We start from the raw sequence: 18,811 nt of genomic DNA, 5'->3' as shown, positions 1-18,811 counted from the left end.
CTCAGAAGTGCCCAAGAAACCCTCCTACCAGACTCAAGGCCCCTCCTCCAATAAGACATCTTCCCACAGAATCACATCTCTGTTAAGGTGGGTTAATCGTGATTTGCTTTTAATTCACACATACCTGGTTTGTAGTTGTCTGGTTAGAAATATGAAAGAGGTTTGTTGCAGAAAAGATAGATGATTCCAATTGCCCACAATTCCCCTCCTATTTGGAGAAGTTTGGCATTTTATCTGTTCCTTCTTGGTACAATTGCCGTCATTGTGAGCATACAGAATACTCAGCTCTGCATATATTGATTTTTTTTTCCTTAAAGCCAAGTCTATTGTTTTCTATTGATGAGAGTAGTAAGTACAAAAGGATGAGAAGACCAAGTCCTATTTAAGGAAAGGCACCTCTGTTAATATTTTGGCATGGACTTATCCAGGGTGTATCACTCACACACATACCTCCCAGCCCCATCCACGCATATATATTTTTGACATCATTCAGGTCCAACTTTGGATCAGGGTCTCAAGCTCAAAAGCCCTGGTAGCTCACAGGAGAGTGTGCAGGGGTCAGATGGGGGCCGAGCAAGCCGGACTCCACGCGTCCCACCCACGGGGACAGCTGCTATCACTCTACCCGGCTGCTGCCTCGTAGGAATGCAAGCCCAGCATTACTACGTGTCCCAATTTTGCAAGAGATTCCAGAAATCTAGACTTTTATATGAAAACTCCCATTTGAAAAAATATTGCAGCAAAATTCCATTTAAATAAAGCATATGCAGAACAAAAAAGACACCCTGTGGGGCTGCCCTGAGTTTGCAACCTCTGTCCTCCGTGTCATGCAGACGTCCACTCTTCACTTTTAATTTAGCAGACACATGTGGTCAGCGTTCTGTTGTGGAGCAATCCCTCATGCATCTGCGATGCGGGTTTTAAATCGGAAGGGCACTTCTTCTCCCAGTTTTCTTCCTTGTGTTAGCTTCTTCCCAACCCCCTCCCTCCATCTCCTCCCCATCTTCTTTCCCTCCCTCCCGCCCCCAACCATTCAATTTTATTAATGGTTGATTTTCTTTTTAAACTGTCCAGAGGCTGCTGCAAGCTCCACGGTTGCCAGTGGCTGATCGATATCTTGGCGGGGGGAGGGTGTTATTTCATCAGCTAAGTGCCAGGTAATCTACTTGGTAAAACCCATAGCCTCTTTTTGAGCTGGCAGAGATGAGGCAAAGAAGGCTGGCCAAAGACCCAGCCCAAATATGGATGGAATCGGGAGGAGATGTGTGGAGACCCCTGTGGAGGTTTGATCTGGGTGTCTCTGGACCCCCACGTTGTCCCCATCCCATCTCCTCCCTCTCTGTCTGCAATCAATCACAGTGAGGTCTGCAAAGCTTCTAACCATAGTTAGAATTCCTCCATCTGTAGTAGGGGGAACCTTACCTCATTGAACTGTCACAAGAATGCTACCTTGGGAGCAAGATGCTCAGTCTGAAGGCGGTAGCTGAGGCAAGGAGAGGCTTTGTGGCATCACCAAGCCCCCAGCAGACAGAGCCAGATTCGAGCCCAGGGCTGGCTGACTCATGGTCCCGTGTTCTTCCTGCACAGGAGCTGGCTCAGGGGCGGCCAGGGGAAGGGGCTTGCGTGGAGCAGTGTGGACCCCTGGCCCAGCCACAGAGGAAGTCCCCGTGGCCTTGTGAACAATTTTACCACATTCCTCTGGTTCCTCTTTATGGAGACTGGTAGTCCCAGACGTTGTTCAATTATGGATTTATGGCCACCGCCAGGGCCGGCCGGCACTCTCCTCTCCACGGCTGGAAGGCATTAGAGCTGCGAGAGGATGCAAACGGCTTTCCTGGCGACAGAGGCCCTGTGAGAACTTGAGCTCCAGCCCAGGGACAGGATTTTCCTGTTATTGGAGGGTCAGTTTCAGCACAGAAGGCAGGGGGGCGAAGGTGTGAGCAACCTGATACCCACAACACATGATTTCCATTGATTTTCTTAGCAGGACACCTGGGGACAAGGTTCCAGATTGTAGGGACCCCGCTGGGATGGGGGCTTGTGGAAGAGCTGGGGGTCCGAGAGCTCCCAGAAGGAGGAGAAGGGAATCCAGGTGGTGAAGAACGTGGGCTTTGGAGCTGGACAGAGGGGTTCGAGTCCCAGCTGCTCCACTTCCGCACCTGAGAACCATGGATTCTCCACCGCACCCCTCTAAGCCTCTGTGTTCTCACCCGTGAAGTGGGGATGCCAGTGGTACCTGCTTCACAGAGCTGTTGCAATGATTAAACGAGATGATGTGATTCACGTGTTTGACACAGGGCTCCGCGTGAATCATCCTCATCAAATTAGATGTTCTCACCAGTGATAAAGGGAGGAAATGTGGACTCCTCAGTGGCTGCTGTGGGCTGGGCGTGGGGCCGAGTCTTTGGGATATACCGTCCCACGCAATCCTCACAGCAGCCCATTCGAAAGATGAGGGCGTGGAGGCTCAGGGAAGCGTAAGGTGGCCCGTTCCACCAAGAGCCCGGGATTGAAGCCAGGTGCATCTGGCCCTTCCAGTTACACCATGTGGCCCAACCCCCGCCCCCCAGACATTGGTGAGCGTGGCAGGTAGAGAGCGACCGTATCCAGAGCTGAAGACAAGAGAGGCAGTGTGAGTAAACCCGGATGAGGGGTCCGATCCTGGGGTGGACGCTGTGTGTCTCCACCTGGGCGCCCCGACGGGGAGGCAGGGAGCCCTGGTCCTGGGGGGCTCCCCAAAGTCTGAAAGGAATCATGAATCTCCGTCGGGTTGTCTCCTAAGGGCAGAGATAGCGGGAGTCAGAGTCCTGACTACCTGGGAGTGTGCTAGGCTCGCTGGGGAGGAACCCCAGCCCTGACCGCTCAGTACTTCCGGGACAAGGCAGGCTGCTTCTCTGAGATGTGAATCAGGGGGCGTGCCAGCCAGAGGTGTTCTAGAGATGAAATAGGCGAACGCGAAAAAGGCTGTTGAAGGTTGGCTCCTCTGGACACAGACCCCGAGGCTCTGGGGCTTTGAGTGCAGGGCGTTTACTGGGATACAGTAAGGGAGGCCCTTAGGATCAATACTTTGGGGGTAGGGAAACAAGCAGAATGAGGCAGAGAGAAGTTGGAGTGTGATTCGGTTTCCCCCAGGGTCTCAGCTGATCCCATGGGAGCTCCAGAGCTGAGATGGCTCTTACAGTCATCCTCCCTAGAGGCAAGGAGGCCAGGCCCGTATACCCCCATCACTGACCAGACACTGGAAGGAGGTTTGACCTTGGACAAGGCAGCTCTCTCCAGCAAAGGGCAGTTGCTAGGTCCAGGGGCTCAGCTGGGAGCCGTCAGCCCTTGCAGCAGCTGGGGTGTTGTCTAGGTGGCCACCATAGCAAAGAGACAGCAAAGAGCCACTTGACACCTGGGTGGGTACCAGCACATCGCTTGCCTTTTCCTCTGCCAGGGAGCCTACCATTAAGGCACCAAGGGCAGGCAGGGGTGAAAGGAGGCTGCCTTCCATGTGAGCAGGAAGCCGGGCTGGGGGAGAAGGTGTGATGGACGCCAAGAGGGAATTCTGCTCTGCCTGTGATGTTTCACGGGGCTGGGGTCTTAGGTGAGCCCGTTGCGTGCTGGTGGCGGCGGCAGGGAGGGTGTATGTGCCCTGAATTACACAGCTGGCAGCGTCTGGTCAAGTGAGGCATGAGGCGCTGCCCCCAGGATGGAGGAGAAATGGTCGTGCCATCCGAGCGGCCCCCGCCTCCCCTGTCACCCTGCAGGGCTGTGCCTTACAGCCGGCGCTCAACCCTGGAAAAAATTGACTGCCTGTTTCTGCCTGAGTGCTCGAGAGTTACAGGCTGCAAAGACGGGGGAGGAGGGGGGCCGAGGGCGGGTGGCTGCCTCCTCATCAGGATGGATTTTTCTGCTTCTCTGCTTGTAGGAAGAGCAGGAACAGGATACGGGAGGCTGCTCAAGGAGTAATCACTGTGCAGGCGAGGGCATGTCAGGGGCTGGCTCTGTGATGGAGGCAGGAGGGAGGGAGGGCGGTGAGGGCAGAGAGGGCGCTGGGAAGGTGGGGAAAGTGGAACCTGGCGTTCCCCCAGCTGTCTGCATGTGTGCCCCCCCACCATCCTTCCTTCCGTCTACCCCTCTTTCCTTCCTCCTTCCCATCCTTCCGTCCACCTTTCCTTCTTTTCATCTTTCCATCTTTCCTCCCTCCCTCCCTCCCTCCCTCCCTCCCTCCCTCCCGTCTTCTCTCCTTCCCATCCATTTATCTGACCATACATCCTTTAACTTATATACTTTCCAAGCCCACCCTTTCTCCATTCTTTCCCGGTACCCATTTGCTCTCATTTCTGGGGATCTGCCAAATGCCCAGCCTGGTATTGGACCCCGGTGATGACCACGTCAAAGACTTTCGAAGTCAGCAGAAAGAGGCTCTTACTCTGGGTGGGTCAGAGCTCTTTGGGGGGAATACCCAAGGTGTATCGGCAATGCCGGAGACACTTGAAGGGGTCAGAGAGGGCTTCCTGGAGGAGGAAGGATTTGAAGTCAGCCTCGAAGAAAGAACAGGATGAGGAAAGGGATGGAGGCACAGAGGAGCAGAAAGTGTCTGTGGCTTGGCAAGTATCTGTGTAGCCCGAGGCTGGGGTGCAGGGCGGTAAGAGGCAGGGGGTGGGAAATGGTTTAGCTGAGCCTGGAGAAATGGGTTTGGTCTGGGTCATGAAAGGTCTTGAAAAAGTTGGACATTACTCTGCATTAAGTGGGAGTCATTCTTATTTAAGCAAGGGAGTCTCTTTCTACATGAAATCTTATGCGGAATTTCAAACCACACACAAAAATGATAAAGGTAGAGCTGATCTGGCTAAAGCAGGGAATGTTCTGGAACCTCCCCCACTTGAATCTCACTCTTACTCCTCACCATGGAGCTGCCAAAAAGGCAGAGAACCTTGGGGTGCCATGGAACACAGGTTGAAAACCACAGGAAGGTTATGGGGCCCCTCGTCTGAACTTCAATGAGACCCACAAACTGCAGGTCACACCTCTTGTGTGACCAAGAATCAGAGTTTGACGGGGGGACAGTGAAGGCTGCATTTTCTCCAAGTGGGAATCAAGTCCCAGCTCCTTAGGGAGACACACAAGGTCCTCCAGAATGTTCTAACCCCCCAGGTTCATCACCGCCACTGTCAGCCCCCAATTTCCAGCCATACTCAACTACGTGCGGTTTCCAGAATGGGCGTGATCCAGCTTGCCTCTGCCTGGAGCTGCTCCCCACCAGGATTTTTGCCTGGCCTGCTCCCCACCCCTCCAGTCTTGTCTGGGTCCCTGCTGACCTCCTGTGACCGGCTCTGAGAGCTGAGGTCCGGCGCCACCCTATACATAGTCGGTGTTCAATATATGCTTGTTGAATGTACCGGAGGTGCAAACCAAGACCCCCAACAAACCAAGAAAGACATGAATAACAATGTGGACCCACAAGTTCACAATAAACATCCGTCTTCATTTTCCAGTCTGAGCAAGTTCACGTGGAGTGAACTGGGAGGGGGCGAGGAAGAAGGGGGCTCCATCCCTGCACACAGTAGGTGCTCAGAAAGTGCTGATTGAGGGGAACAGAGAGCTCACCCACATCTCCAAGAGGTGCTAAAGAAGGATTTGGGGTCTGAGACAGTGGTCACTGATGGTCCGAGAATGTCCCTCAAACCTCAGGGCACATGGCCCCCCTGCCCGCTTTGCCTCGCACATCGAGGAGGCTGGAGTAGGACATTCTCTGGATGTGTGCCCTCAATCCAACTGTTTACATCATTAATTTACACGGCCCAATTTGCATTTGCACTCCAACTCAATACTTTTTATGATGCAATTACTACTCAGAGATGAATTTTTTATGAGTTTCCTTTTAATGTCTCTGGGGCCCTTTATTCTTGAGGAAATCTCCTTGTGGAAAATGGCTAATTCTCTTAAAGGGGGAATTTTAAAGCCCTCTTGTCCTCCCAGGCATCACCTCAATGGCACTCTTCCAGGCAGCCTTCCCTGGCCTCGATGCCTGGAGAGGAAGGGCCCCCTGAGGGATGGGCAGCAATGAAGGGTGGCGGTTAAGCGAACAAACTCTGGGGTCAGCATAACCTGGATTCAGATTCTCACTGCAACACTTAGTAGCTCTGCAGCCTTGAGCAAATAACTAAACTTCTCTGAGCCCCAGGACTGTCATCTCATGAACAGGGATCAAGAGCCACGAAGTTACCTATCTCTTGGGCTTGCCTGGGGGACAGAATGGGATCTGGCATGCTAAGTGCCTGACTCGAAGCTAGCGCTCATGAAATATCTGCTGTTATTATTATCATACACCAGTACAAGGAGCAGCTGGCGTCCATCCACTCAGATAAATTAACCTGCCTGTCCTCCGTAATTCATTGGGTGGGGAGGGGCAGAAAGGTGCAAGGGATCGCCCACCCCCTGGAGAGACACAAAGATCATCTTTGGAGTTTAGTGACCGTGAGCTTTGATATACAGGCAGATTTTCTTTCTTTTTCTTGCTTGTCCCAGTGTTGGCCAGTTCTATCTATTGCAACAGGGAAGGTGGACAAAGAGGAGGCAAGGAGGGGGCCCTCGTAGAGGTTAAGACAGCCTGGATTCAGACATGCCTCTGCTGCTTCCTAGAGTTTCCTAGACCTTGGCTGAGAGGTGTCTTCTTTCCTTTACAGATGTAGCACTTGAGGTCCAGAGAGGGGAGGGATGGCCCTGAGGACCCACTGCTCCTCTCAGTGCCGGGAAATCTGTGCCCATCTCTGCACAAAGGCGACTCCTATTCATCCTCAGTGTGCCAGCCCAAGTGCCCCATCTTCAGGGAAGCTCTCTCTGAATGCCCCATGGCAGCCAGGATTTCTCTTTCAAAATACTTACCAAACCACCACACTTGTAACGGCTTTTTCTTTTTCTTTTCTCCCGGTGCCCCTTTCTTCCTCCTTTTCATCCTCCTCCCCTTCCCCCTTCCCCCTCCTCCTCCTCCTCCTCTTCTTCTTCTTCTTCCTCTCTCTCTCTCTCTCATCTCTCACGCATCTATCTGTCTATCCACCCATCTACCTTAAATTTCCCTGCCATTTTATTGAAAAAAAGTTACACATTCAAAAAAGCAAACGTTTACACAGCACGAAAGCTCTCTCACCTCCTTGTACCCTAGCACCCGAGCTTTATCCCTGAGGCATCCACTGTTCCTGATTTCTTGTGGATTCTCTCAGAGACCTTTTTGGCAAGTACAAGTCCGTGAAAGCCCCGCCAAGGACTCCGTTCTTTACAAATGGACACACTGTAGTCACTATTGGAGCCCTGGCTTCTTTCACTTAGAGGTTGCTCTGTGTCACCATACAGATATCTGCTTCATTTAAAGGGCCACATGGTGTCCCATTCTAGGATGAGGATGAGCCACACTAAATCTATTCATGGGCCCTTCGGTTGGTCCCTAATTTTCGTCTGTCACTACCTTTTTGATGTCTGTCTCCCCGAATTGACAGTAGACTTTGTGGGGACAGAGAAGTTTTTGTGTGTTTTGTCTGTTTCTGTATCTTCGGAGAACAACACGGGGAGTCTGAAACCTAGAAGGGTCTCAATAAACAGTCCTTGAATGGGTAGATGGAGGAAGGAAGGCAGGAACGAAGGCAGGCAGGCAGGCAGGAAGGAAGGGAGGAAGGCAGGATAGAGGGATGGATAGATGGATGGATAGACGGATAGCACCTGGACTAGGTCTCTGGTTCTCCTGCTCTCCTGTGGCCTCAGGGATCCAGCCCCTTGACCACGTCCCCCAGAGAGGACCCAGTGGGGAGTCCCTGTCCTCAGGCAGCTCCGATCTTGAAGCTGAGCGCACGCTGTCCCGCTGTGCATCTCGTGAACGCGGGAGCAATAGCAGGCTTCCAACCAAAACTCTCCCTTGGACGCTTACAAACAGCAGTGACTTCCCAAGCCTGCCAGCGCTGGGTGGAGTTGCACACGTTATGGAAACTTCTATTTCTGCTTTATGAAAACAAAGTAGGAAAGGAAAGCTGGCTCTGCTGGAGACCCATACTGGCCCCGTGAGTCATCTTTATCCAAGCAAGACGAGAAAACCCTCCCAAGACTGGGCCTCTCTCTGAGCCATCAGCCAACGAGATCATATGCCCCCACCCCCAGCATCCCACAGCCCTGTGCGCCAGGAGGTTGCAAACTCAGATGCCCCCAGGGGCCAGGCCAGAAACATACAATAAAAAGTGAGACCAGCACACAGCCAAATGGAAAACACTTTTCTACACCAGGAATCTGGATTTTTTATGTGAAATCTCCAATTTTTAAATTCTGGAAACCAATTCAGATATTTTAAAAAATGCTATGTAGGCTACACCAACCTGCAGAGGGCTGGCCTGAGCCGGAGGGCCACTGGCGTGAGCCTCTACTGGGTGCTCCTGCAGGAGAGTTGGTAACGCTCTGGGTACCATTGGGGTTTCTACGTTCCCTGTGGTCAGGGGCCCTCTCTGTGCATCTCTGTATCCCAGAGACCCTGCAGATGGGAAGCGGAAGCAGTTGTTGAGGGCTTTCTCTGCTTTTAATGACTGCATCGATTTCACAGATACGGATCAACCCCTCAGGGGTGTGCCACTCTAAGCGATAGGCATTTCCTTTGCACCTCTTTCCTCCCTGCTCTCTCTGCAGCTGGGACCCGGTGGTTATAAGCTCAGGCTCTAGTTTCAGATCCCCTGGGTTCAAATCCTGGCTCTGCCACTTACTAGTTGGGTGACCTCGGACAAGGGATTCAGTTTCTTTTGGCCAAGTCTCAGTGTGTTCACTTGTGAAATGGGGGTCATTATAGTCTATGTCTCACTGTAAAAATTAAATGAACTGATATATGGGAAGCGTTTACAACAGTGCCCGGCTCCTTGTTAAGCCCTTGATCCACGGAGCTATTAATAGTCACCCATTTGCCACAAGCTTGTTAAACATTCCTTGGTCGTTAAGCTTTGTGCGTGGCACTAAAGGGTCCGGCTCTAAGCAAAGCAGGACCCACCTGGAGGAAGCCCGTCCCGTTAAATTCTCAAGGGAGCCCCATTTTACGAACGAGACAACTGAGGCTCAGAGAGGTGAAGCGACTCGCCTGAGGTCACACAGCTGGTCAGCGGCTGTGAGGGGATTCTAATCAGGTATGTCTGTCCTTCCCTCCAGAGCAGATGCTTCTCCTGGGGGGAGGGGATGGGGAAGCCCCTTTCCCTGGCGGCTTCTCTTAACAAGCAAGGAGTTGGCCTCCACATCGTGGGAGCGCCTTGAGATAGCTCGGACCATTTGCAAGTGGGCCTGAGAAGAGAAGGGCTGGCATGTGCTCGTGGTCCCAAGCTCAGGTGCTCAGGTACTGCTGGCCCTTGTTTGTGGGCGCCAGGCAAACATTAGCAGAAGCCTCTGACTTGTTTCCTCTTTTGGACGTGGGCACGGTACATCACCACTGTGCCCATTTATCCACTGTACCTGAGAATGACCACACGTCCATGGAGTCCACGACCAAGGGTCGTGCACCTTTCATCCCGGTGTGCCAGTCCTTGGAAGGGAGCGGCATCGCCCCCTTGCCATGAGTTGTGACATCTGGGCAACTCAGCGGGCAACATTTACGGAGCGTTTACTATGCGCCGGATGCTGTTCTAAGAGCTTTAAATTAACGGACTCATTTAATCTGCACTATGACCCCCGGTGCGGTAGATACTATGGTACTCCCGTTTTACAGATGAGAACCCTGAGGCCCAAAGGGCAGAAGTAACTTGCTCAAGGTCACAGTGGGAGTCATTGTTAGACACCAAAATACGAGGTCTCATGGGTCTCAGGAGGAAAGAGTGCTCTTCCTGCTGGGAGGCACGCTACCTGCTGTGCAGGGGCACTCAGCTCCGTCCACTCACCCACCCAGCCACTTACGTACCACCCTGGTCAAGCAGCACACCTGTGTGGAGACCCACTCCGAAGCTGCAGATCACTATGCCAGTGCTCACCTCTCACGGGGATGAGGACCAGAACGCCTGCCGGCGTATAAATGTCAGGGGTGGGCAGAAGGTGTTGACCGCTACACCCACTACCCCTGGTCTCCGTCAGGCTTGGCTCTGAGCCCGGGTCAACCTCGAGGCACGGCCAGCCACTCACCTTTGCCAAGGGCATAGGCTGCTGTGATGTCAGAAGAACTAGACCACATTAATTAATTCAGGAAAGATAAGAAGGTCTGGTCTTTGCCCATCTGCTACTGTGTGATGTGGGGCATGTTCCTTCCCCTCTCTGGTCCTCAGCATCTCCAGGGGCTTAAACTCCGTGACCTCTAGGAATCTTTTAGGCTCAAGCGATTGATGGAAAATTGCAAAGACCCCGGAGCATCTCCCTCAACTAGTCCCTCTTTGCTCCCTTGTCTGGAAAAGCCAGTGGCAAAAACGCCACTCTCGCCTCGCCATCCCTGGATGGAAGAAACCTCAGGACTAGTTTTCTGTTTCCCCAATTAACGCTGTTGTTGTTATTGTTATATTAGCTGCATTAACTGGACTGGAAGAGAAGAATGTGCTAAGTATTTTCTCTGCACCATCTCTTGAATCCTCGAAATAACCCTGGTACCGTGATGCCTTTCACTTAACAGACGAAGAAAGTAAAGCTCAGAGGGGTTAAGTAGCTCAAGGTCATTCTCTGTGCCAGGTCGGGGAGAAGCTACAGTTTGAACCCGGGAACTCCCAGTTCAGCATCTCGGCTCTCGGCCATGAGACGTCCTGCCCTGCAGGTCAGAAAGCAGATCCTCCTCCTTTTGCCCGAAAGCTCCCCTCACCTTGGCCACCCCGCATGGAAATATTCTGCATCCAGACAGCCAAGAAAAGAGAAGTAAGAAAGAGGGAAGAAAAGAAAAATGAAGAACGCTTTGTTCCTTGAACCATTCTCCATAAACACCGTCTCCGCCAGGTACATGACTTAACTGTGGAGGTGACCCCCGACCCCCATGGCCGCCTCTGGTCCCCTGGCAGCCAGGGGGTCACGTGATGCCCAGACAGCCCTGGTTGCTATTCAAGCATGTCCGTGTGAAGCGGCTCCATTGAACATTGCTCCCATGATGGGGGCAGGCAGGGCCTGGAGTCAGCCTCGGACATGGCCCCTCACCCTGCACTGGAGGAGCCCCTGTCAGTGCCCGCTGCCCTTGCAAGGATGCTGGACGCTGAGCTGCTTCTGTGCCCGTTGCCCAGGAAGCAGCAGCTTAGGCGAGACGAAATGGCTGACGTAGGGTGGCATCATCACGGGGCTTCTGCTCACTGGGGCTGGCTGAGCCTGTCCTCCCAGCTTCACTCATTCATTGATTCATTCATTCATTTGTCCCCTCACTCATTCATTCATTCATTTCATGCTCATTGAGAAAGTAAAATGTGCCTGCTACTCTTCTCAGTAGCTGGAATACAACAGTGAGCAAAATAGGTGATATCCTGGTGCAATCTCCAGTCTAGCAGGGTAAATAGCCATTAAACAATTAAATACCGTATTAATTATTCAATTGCAATCGTGCTAAGTTTCAGAAAGAAGGAGTAAGCATACAATCACATAGAAAAGGGGCCCAGCCTTGTCAGACAGCCAATTACCAAAATATAGCGCACTCTCTCTCCCTTTCTCTCTCTCTCTCTCTCTCTCTCTCTCTCTCTCTATTGCAAAGCAGATATTTGCAAGCACTTAGAATCCTACAGGCCTAAAAACATCAGGCATTGGAAGAAACATCAAAGATTATCCCAGTCTTCATGGCAAAAGGCCATGGAGTGATGTGGTCTACGGCTCAGACCCTTGAGCTGGATTTCTGGGTTAGAAACCAGCTCTACTATCCACTGTAGATGCTGGTACAAGTTCCTGAAGCAACTTCCCTTGGAAGGATGAGGATTAACAGAGTTCTAGAGCTACGGGAGCAGATTAAATGTGATGCTACATGTGAACAGCTTGGCACGTGCCAGCCCAGAGCAGCAAGTGGTTCACGTCCCCCTCTATGATGGTTTATCTCCGTTGAGAGGAGGGGAACCACATGCCCCAAGGCCACTCACCAGGAGTCTGCACTTGAACTCAGGTCTCCCAGCTGCCATTGCAGTGCTCTGTCCCAGCACAGATGAACTTCGGATGCCCCATGGAGAGCTACCCTTCTCCTGCTGTTCACCAGCCTGTCATAAATATACCAGAAAATAAGCCCAAGATCACGTCCTGAGACCCACGTACCCTGGGTGGCTGCACGACTCTCTTCCAGGGCACCCTGGCTGGTGGGAGGGGGCAGAGGAGAAAGCATCCAACACAGCATTGCCGTGGCGGGAATGGCAACCTCTCCTAATTATTTCCCAGCTCCCGGATTCATTAACGAACCTGATATTAATTCAGATGGTTGCATTTATCCCCATCTGTCCCAGATTCGTCCCTGAGACACTGGCGACGCTAACATGGGGGCTTCAGCTACGAAGGCTCACCGATTAAAGCTGTTGCTCGGAAGGAGGAGGGGCCCCAGCAATTTCTGTTTTAGAACGAGGAAGGAGAGCCCCTACCAAACCCAGACACACCACCCCCAAGCCTCCAGACCCCCAAACCAGGCAGCCCACGGCCCACGGGCAGATAAGCTTCCACCCTGGCCTCAGACTCAGAGAAATTCCTTTTAAATGACTCTGCAGACCTCCCCACCCACTGAGCTCCCCTCTTTGGTTAACAGATGGGCTCGGCTAACCATTCCCAGCTTTCCGATAAAGCGGTGTCAGGCAGTGAGGCCCCCTCAGAAAGGCATGCTTGGATAATAAATTCCAAGGCACCCCCGCCATCTGCAGGCTGCCAATCACGGGGGCGCGGGGCACACCAGGGCTCCCAGCCTGCTGCTGCAAAGGAGCTGGGGTGGGACCTCAGCGGGTGGGGCTGCAGCCCACCCCTACCCACACTTACCTGCCCCTGCTGCCCTGTCCTGCTCAGCCTGTGACCTGTCCCAGCTGAAGCGGGCCAGGACCATTACTGCTGAGCCCCCTCCATCTATTCACACGAGACCCAGCGTGCAGGCAGCACTTCGATGCAGTGCCATGATCTTGAGCCTCAAAGGCAGAGTCGGAGCTGCTGCCACATTTTGGCTCAGCAACATTCCGCTGCTTAATCTCAGGCAAGCCTTCCCCATCAGAGCCTTGGTTTCTCCATCTATAAAGTGGGAGTTAAAGACATCCCCTCTCTCATAGATTCCATTTCAGGGTGTAAACAAAATGCACGGCACAGTCTCTGGTCCATGATTGTAAGTGGTATGGTGGTGTCATAATTTAGAAAGCCATTTAGCCTGAAAAATAGACTTGATGATTTCTGCTTCATATGAGTCTTGTGTTGCAGATGTGATGAGTAGGTATGCAATGTCTTAACCTGGTACACAGTAGGCATTCATGAAGTGTTATCTGCCTCTGTTGAATCTCCAGTTTGTTCATTCGTTCATTTATTAATGTAAGAGGCATTCACTAAACGCTATGCCAGCCTCTGTTAGGCCTGGAGAAACAAAAAACAAAACACATGGTTTCTACCTTCAAGTCACTCATGGTCTAGGGGGCTGACGGAGCAGTCCCTGCAAAGGTACAGGTTCTGAAGGTCTCAGAGGTTTGCCATCTGTCTGGAAAGAGGCCAGGCTTCCCAGATGAGCCCTCCCCGTAATAATAGAGGACACTTGTACCATATTGCTTGAGCTCTTTCTGATTGCTGAGGTTTCCTGAGGCCAGGGATGCAAAGTGAGCAGTATGTGTGCTGTTGAATCCCATACTGGGCCAAGACAGACATAACTAACGGAGCACCATTCTCTTTTGCATTGAGCCTGGGAAAGATTCCTTGCTCCTAGCAGTCACAGACAATTGATTGAAACTGGCACTCAAGTTTTAAACAAACATCATCCCAGACTTAGGTTAGGGATCAGCTATGTCCAGCTATGTGAGCTACATCTGGCCTTCCACTTCCTTTTGTTAATAAAGTTTTATCAGGACACAGCTGTGCTCATTCACTTACATATTATCTGTGACTATTTTTGCACCACAAGGGCAGAGTTGAGCAGTTGTAGCAGAGACCAGATGGCTTGCAAAGCCCAAAGTATTTACTCCCTGGCCCTTTACAGGAAAATTCTTTGCTGCAGGGGTTTACTATAAGGAAGTGAGCAGGATTGTTAGCATTGAACTGAGATCGTTAGCACCTCGCCAAGTCCTGTCCACTCTCGTACTCACATCTGCTTGCTATAAATGCCTGTGATTCTCTGCTTCTGAGTGTTGTCCTGGCCTTGGCAGCCTGCACAACCTAACAGAGGGCAGGCTGGAGGTGCCAGTGAGTTAATGTCCCTGAATGGAGGTAGCGTTGAGGTAGGTAAATGCCCCAGTCCCCTGAGCCCCAAGGCCACCACTGCATGTGGCAGAATTTCATGCCAAACCATCAGAGAAGGGGTTTCTATCCCTTGCCCTGGCTTCCCAGTGGCCGTGTCTGCGCAAGGTTCTATTAGCTAAACTCTTAGCCTTGTCTCCAAAAGTACGTTCCCACCCTGAAATGCCCTACTTCCCTGCCCAGGGCAGACATCATTAATCAATCACAGCCTGACTTTCTCTTTGCATCTTTTCCGGTAAAGCACGCCAGACAGATGCTATCGACAGATGGGAACTGGTACACCAGATTGAATGCATTATACGGGGGAATGCCCATCATGTAAAGCTGAGTGGAAGGAAGCACAATGGTAAGTACGACATAAAATAGTTCTTCAAAAGAGAAACTGTGCGTGCCAGCGCAAATGCTAAATGTAGGAAAGTGATATCTCATAGATGTGTGTGCTTGTGGGGGGCAGGTTTGCAATGTTCTTTTTCTCTTTTGTGTTGCCTCTACGCTGAGTATCTACTCATTTGATGCGTGTGTTCATTGAGCACCTATTGTGTGCCAGTCCTGTGTTAGGGGTGCAAGGATGATCAAGACTAATGTGTAGTTGCTTAATTGAAAAGACAATTACAATGCAATGTGATAAGGTAGGGACAGGACCCATTGGGGCATGCTCCGATTAGATCTCAGTGCACCTGTGCTTCTTTTCCATGATGGTCCTCGTGGTTATGGGATGCTGTAGTTACTTGTGAGATTAAGCGCTGAATCTCCCTCCCAGAAATCTCCCTTTCTATCTCTCTCTCTTCCTCTTAGACTACAGACTCTGTGAGGGCAGATACTGCATCTTTTTGTTTCCTGCCACATCCCCAGTGCCTAGAATAGTGCCTGGCATAGGGCATGGGCTCAATCAATATTTCATTAGGAAGCAGATCCATTTACTAAAAAGTGGGAGTTGGGGTCATGGGGTCTAGACTGTGATAAGAGATAAAGGTGGAGGACTGACTTGTAAACTACACAAAAGAGTGTTCGCTTCGTCCTGAAGGTAATAAGGCACCTGCTGAAGGTTTTCAATGTAATCAGACAAAAGAAAAAGAGACAAAATAGTTTCGTCTTTGCAGATCAACACAAGAATGAACTACCCATGCTAGTACCCAATTATTAGCTAATCTGTTCTGAACAGGGTTTAATTTTCAGTTCACACATAGGCTCTGGTCCCTGAGAGCTTTAGCTAAAAGCACAGGAACTGACAACACAGACCTGAAATACTGATGGACAGATTTGTACCCCTGGAGTGTCAATATGTAACATGTGATTTGGCCTTAAGCTGTCAGGTCACCTTGATTACTCTTCTTAAAGGGTTTCCTACCCACTGAGGCAGAGAAGGGTTTCCAAGGCAGGCAGTGGAGAGGGAAACAAAAGGTACCACTTTCTGCCTGTGATGCCCAGGTTCCTGAACCACTTGGAGCCTCCATTTCCTCCTCAGTAAAATGGGGTCAATGAGGTTGATTCCCGCAGAGTGGTTGTGAGGAGGAAGTTGCTTGACACGTTCTGAGAACTCCTCATCAAAGGCTGCACTGGTGATGCTGCTGTTGCTGAGGATGATGGGATACTGGAGCTGGTAGAGGTCCAGTTTTGCAGAGAAGGAGGGAAACTGAGACCCAGAATGGGAAGTGGCTGGCTCAAGGTCACACAGGGAATCACTAGCAGGGCTGGAATCCCAGGGAAGTTCTCAAGAACCAATTCACATACTCTTTCCTCTGGGACTACAGTTCCCAAATTGTGAGCCGGGGCACCCTGGGGCACCACAGCAGCCTCCCAGGAAAGCTGCAAGATATTTTTAATTGTCAAGGCCATCCTAGCAGTACTTGGCATCTCTCAAATGTCACATGAACTACTAGCTTGAGGTCATTCCCAGTTCCAGCATTAGAGCAAACCACATTCTTTTTGATTATGTCATATCTTTGTGACCCTGGGTTTTCGGTGGTTGCTGTGATAAAAAGCAAGGTCTGTGCCAAAATCAACATAGAATGGGAAATGAGGGTGGCAGAGTCCAATCTGATTCCAAGGTTTCAGAAGCTGTGCAGAGCCCAACAGGCATATACATTTCGATAGTAAGTAACTGTTTATTTAAGACTGAAATAAAAATATTCTTCTTCTATCAACTTATGTGAATTATTTTTTCAAACTGCTACTAAGTAGTTAGGACATCCATGTTCGTTAAATTTGCACCTAAATACCTAATAAACAGAATTATGAGGGATTTCTTTTGGTGAAACAATGCTGGAACACTCAGGCTGCTGTGAACCCAGAAAGTTTAAGAACCTCTGCTCCATGAAAGGAGGCTCCAAGATTGTAGGGAAGGAGGCAGGCAGCTCTGAGCCTCCGTCAGGACTGAGGCATGAGGGAGGGAGGTTAATACCTTGCAAACAAGACAAAGCAGGAACAGGAAACCTGATCTCTCAGCTGCTGCCAAGCCACTGTTTATTTAGAACCAGTGGTGTGAGTACATTGGAAACTGTGTCCTCGCAGTTCCCCAGCAAGACGGACTACTCACTCATTCTGTGAACGCGTACCCAGTGTTTACTCTGTGTCAGACACTGTGCTGATACAGTGATAAATAAGGTATAGTCTCTGTCTTCAAAGGTAGGAGAGGGAAGAGAGGAGGAAGGATGAGAGGCAGGAAGGAAGATGGCAGTATTTTTATTTTTACAAGTAAAGCTCTGTGAAGCAGTTTCAGAGAGGTTAGGTAAGTGACCCAGAGTCACACAGCATCAGGATGTTAGATCATGACTCACTGCCAAGACAATGACCTATACCCCTGTGTGCGGACATTCGTGGTCTAATCTGAGAGCTCAAATGCTGGCATGCAAACTAATATTTGGAGACAGGATTTGACACCACTTAAGAAGGGTATGAACAGTATGGTACTGGCGCAAGGACTGAAATATCAATCAATGGAATAGAATTGAGAGTCCAGAAATAAGCATCGATGGTCAATGTTTTCTGAGAAAGATGCCAAGAAAACTAAATGGGGGGAAATGGTCTTTTCAACAAAGGATGCTGGGGACAAATGGATATCTACATGCAAAAGACTGAAACAACTCAAAATGGATCACAGACCTAAATGTAAGACTCAAAATTATAAAACTCCTAGGAGAAAATATCGGAGTAAGTCTTCATGACCCTGGATTAGGCAGTGATTTCTGAGATATGATACCAAAAGCACAAGAGACAAAATTAAAAACAGACAAATTGGACTTCATCAAAATAAGAAATTTTGGGCTTCCCTGGTGGCGCAGTGGTTGCGCGTCCGCCTGCCGATGCAGGGGAACCGGGTTTGCGCCCCGGTCTGGGGGGATCCCACATGCCGCGGAGCGGCTGGGTCCGTGGGCCATGGCCGCTGAGCCTGCGCGTCCGGAGCCTGTGCTCCGCAACGGGAGAGGCCACAGCAGAGGGAGGCCTGCATACCACAAAAAAAAAAAAAAAAAAAAAAGAAAAATTTTATTCTGCAAAGAGCCTGTGCCCCGCAACGGGAGAGGCCACAGCAGAGGGAGGCCTGCATACCACAAAAAAAAAAAAAAAAAAAAAAAGAAAAATTTTATTCTGCAAATGATATTATCAAGAAAGATGGTGATTGAACCATTATGATGTTGTGCACCTGAAACTAATATAATATGTACGCTATAATCCATACTATATTATTATATATAAACTAATATAATATGTATAATATAATATGCTATATGTCAACGTTACCTCAAAAAAAAAAGCAACAAAAAATAAAATGAAAGGATAATCCACAGAGGGAAGAAATTGGTTGCAAATCATATGTCTAATAAGGAATTCGTATCTAGAATATGTAAAAATGTTTAAAACTCAATGAGAAAAAGACAATCCAATTGAAAAATGAGCAAAAGATTTGAATAGGCATTTTCCCAAAGAACATATCCAAATGGCCAGTAAGAACGTGTAAAGATACTCAGCGTTATTAGTCAGTAGGAAATTACAAATCAAAACCATGAAGATGGCTATAATCAAAGAGACAGACAATAACAAGTGCCAGTGAGGATGTGGAGAAATTGGAACCCTCATACACTGCTGGTGGGAATGTAAAACGGCACAACCCTTTGTAAAGCAGTCTGGCATTTCCTCAGAATGTCAACCATAACCTTACGACATGACCCAGCAATTCCACTTCTAGGAATCTACCTAATAGAAATGACAACATATATCCATCTCAAAACTTGGACGTGAATGTTCGTAGCAGCACTATTCACGGTAGCCAAAAGATGGAAACAACTCACATGTCCCTCAGCTGATGAATGGATAAACAAAATGAGGTCTATCCATACAATGGAATATTGTTTAATGATAAAAAGGAACGGGTTACACTAATGAGCGAGTGAAATTGCATCTCCTACTGAATGTCCTTAACAATCATATAAAGTTAACACATTACCACCATTTTGACAATGGGGAAATTGAGTCATAAAGAGGC

Source organism: Physeter macrocephalus, chromosome 19, assembly GCF_002837175.3.
Source record: "Physeter macrocephalus isolate SW-GA chromosome 19, ASM283717v5, whole genome shotgun sequence".
Taxonomy (NCBI): domain Eukaryota; kingdom Metazoa; phylum Chordata; class Mammalia; order Artiodactyla; family Physeteridae; genus Physeter; species Physeter macrocephalus.
This window is presented reverse-complemented; position numbering follows the sequence as displayed.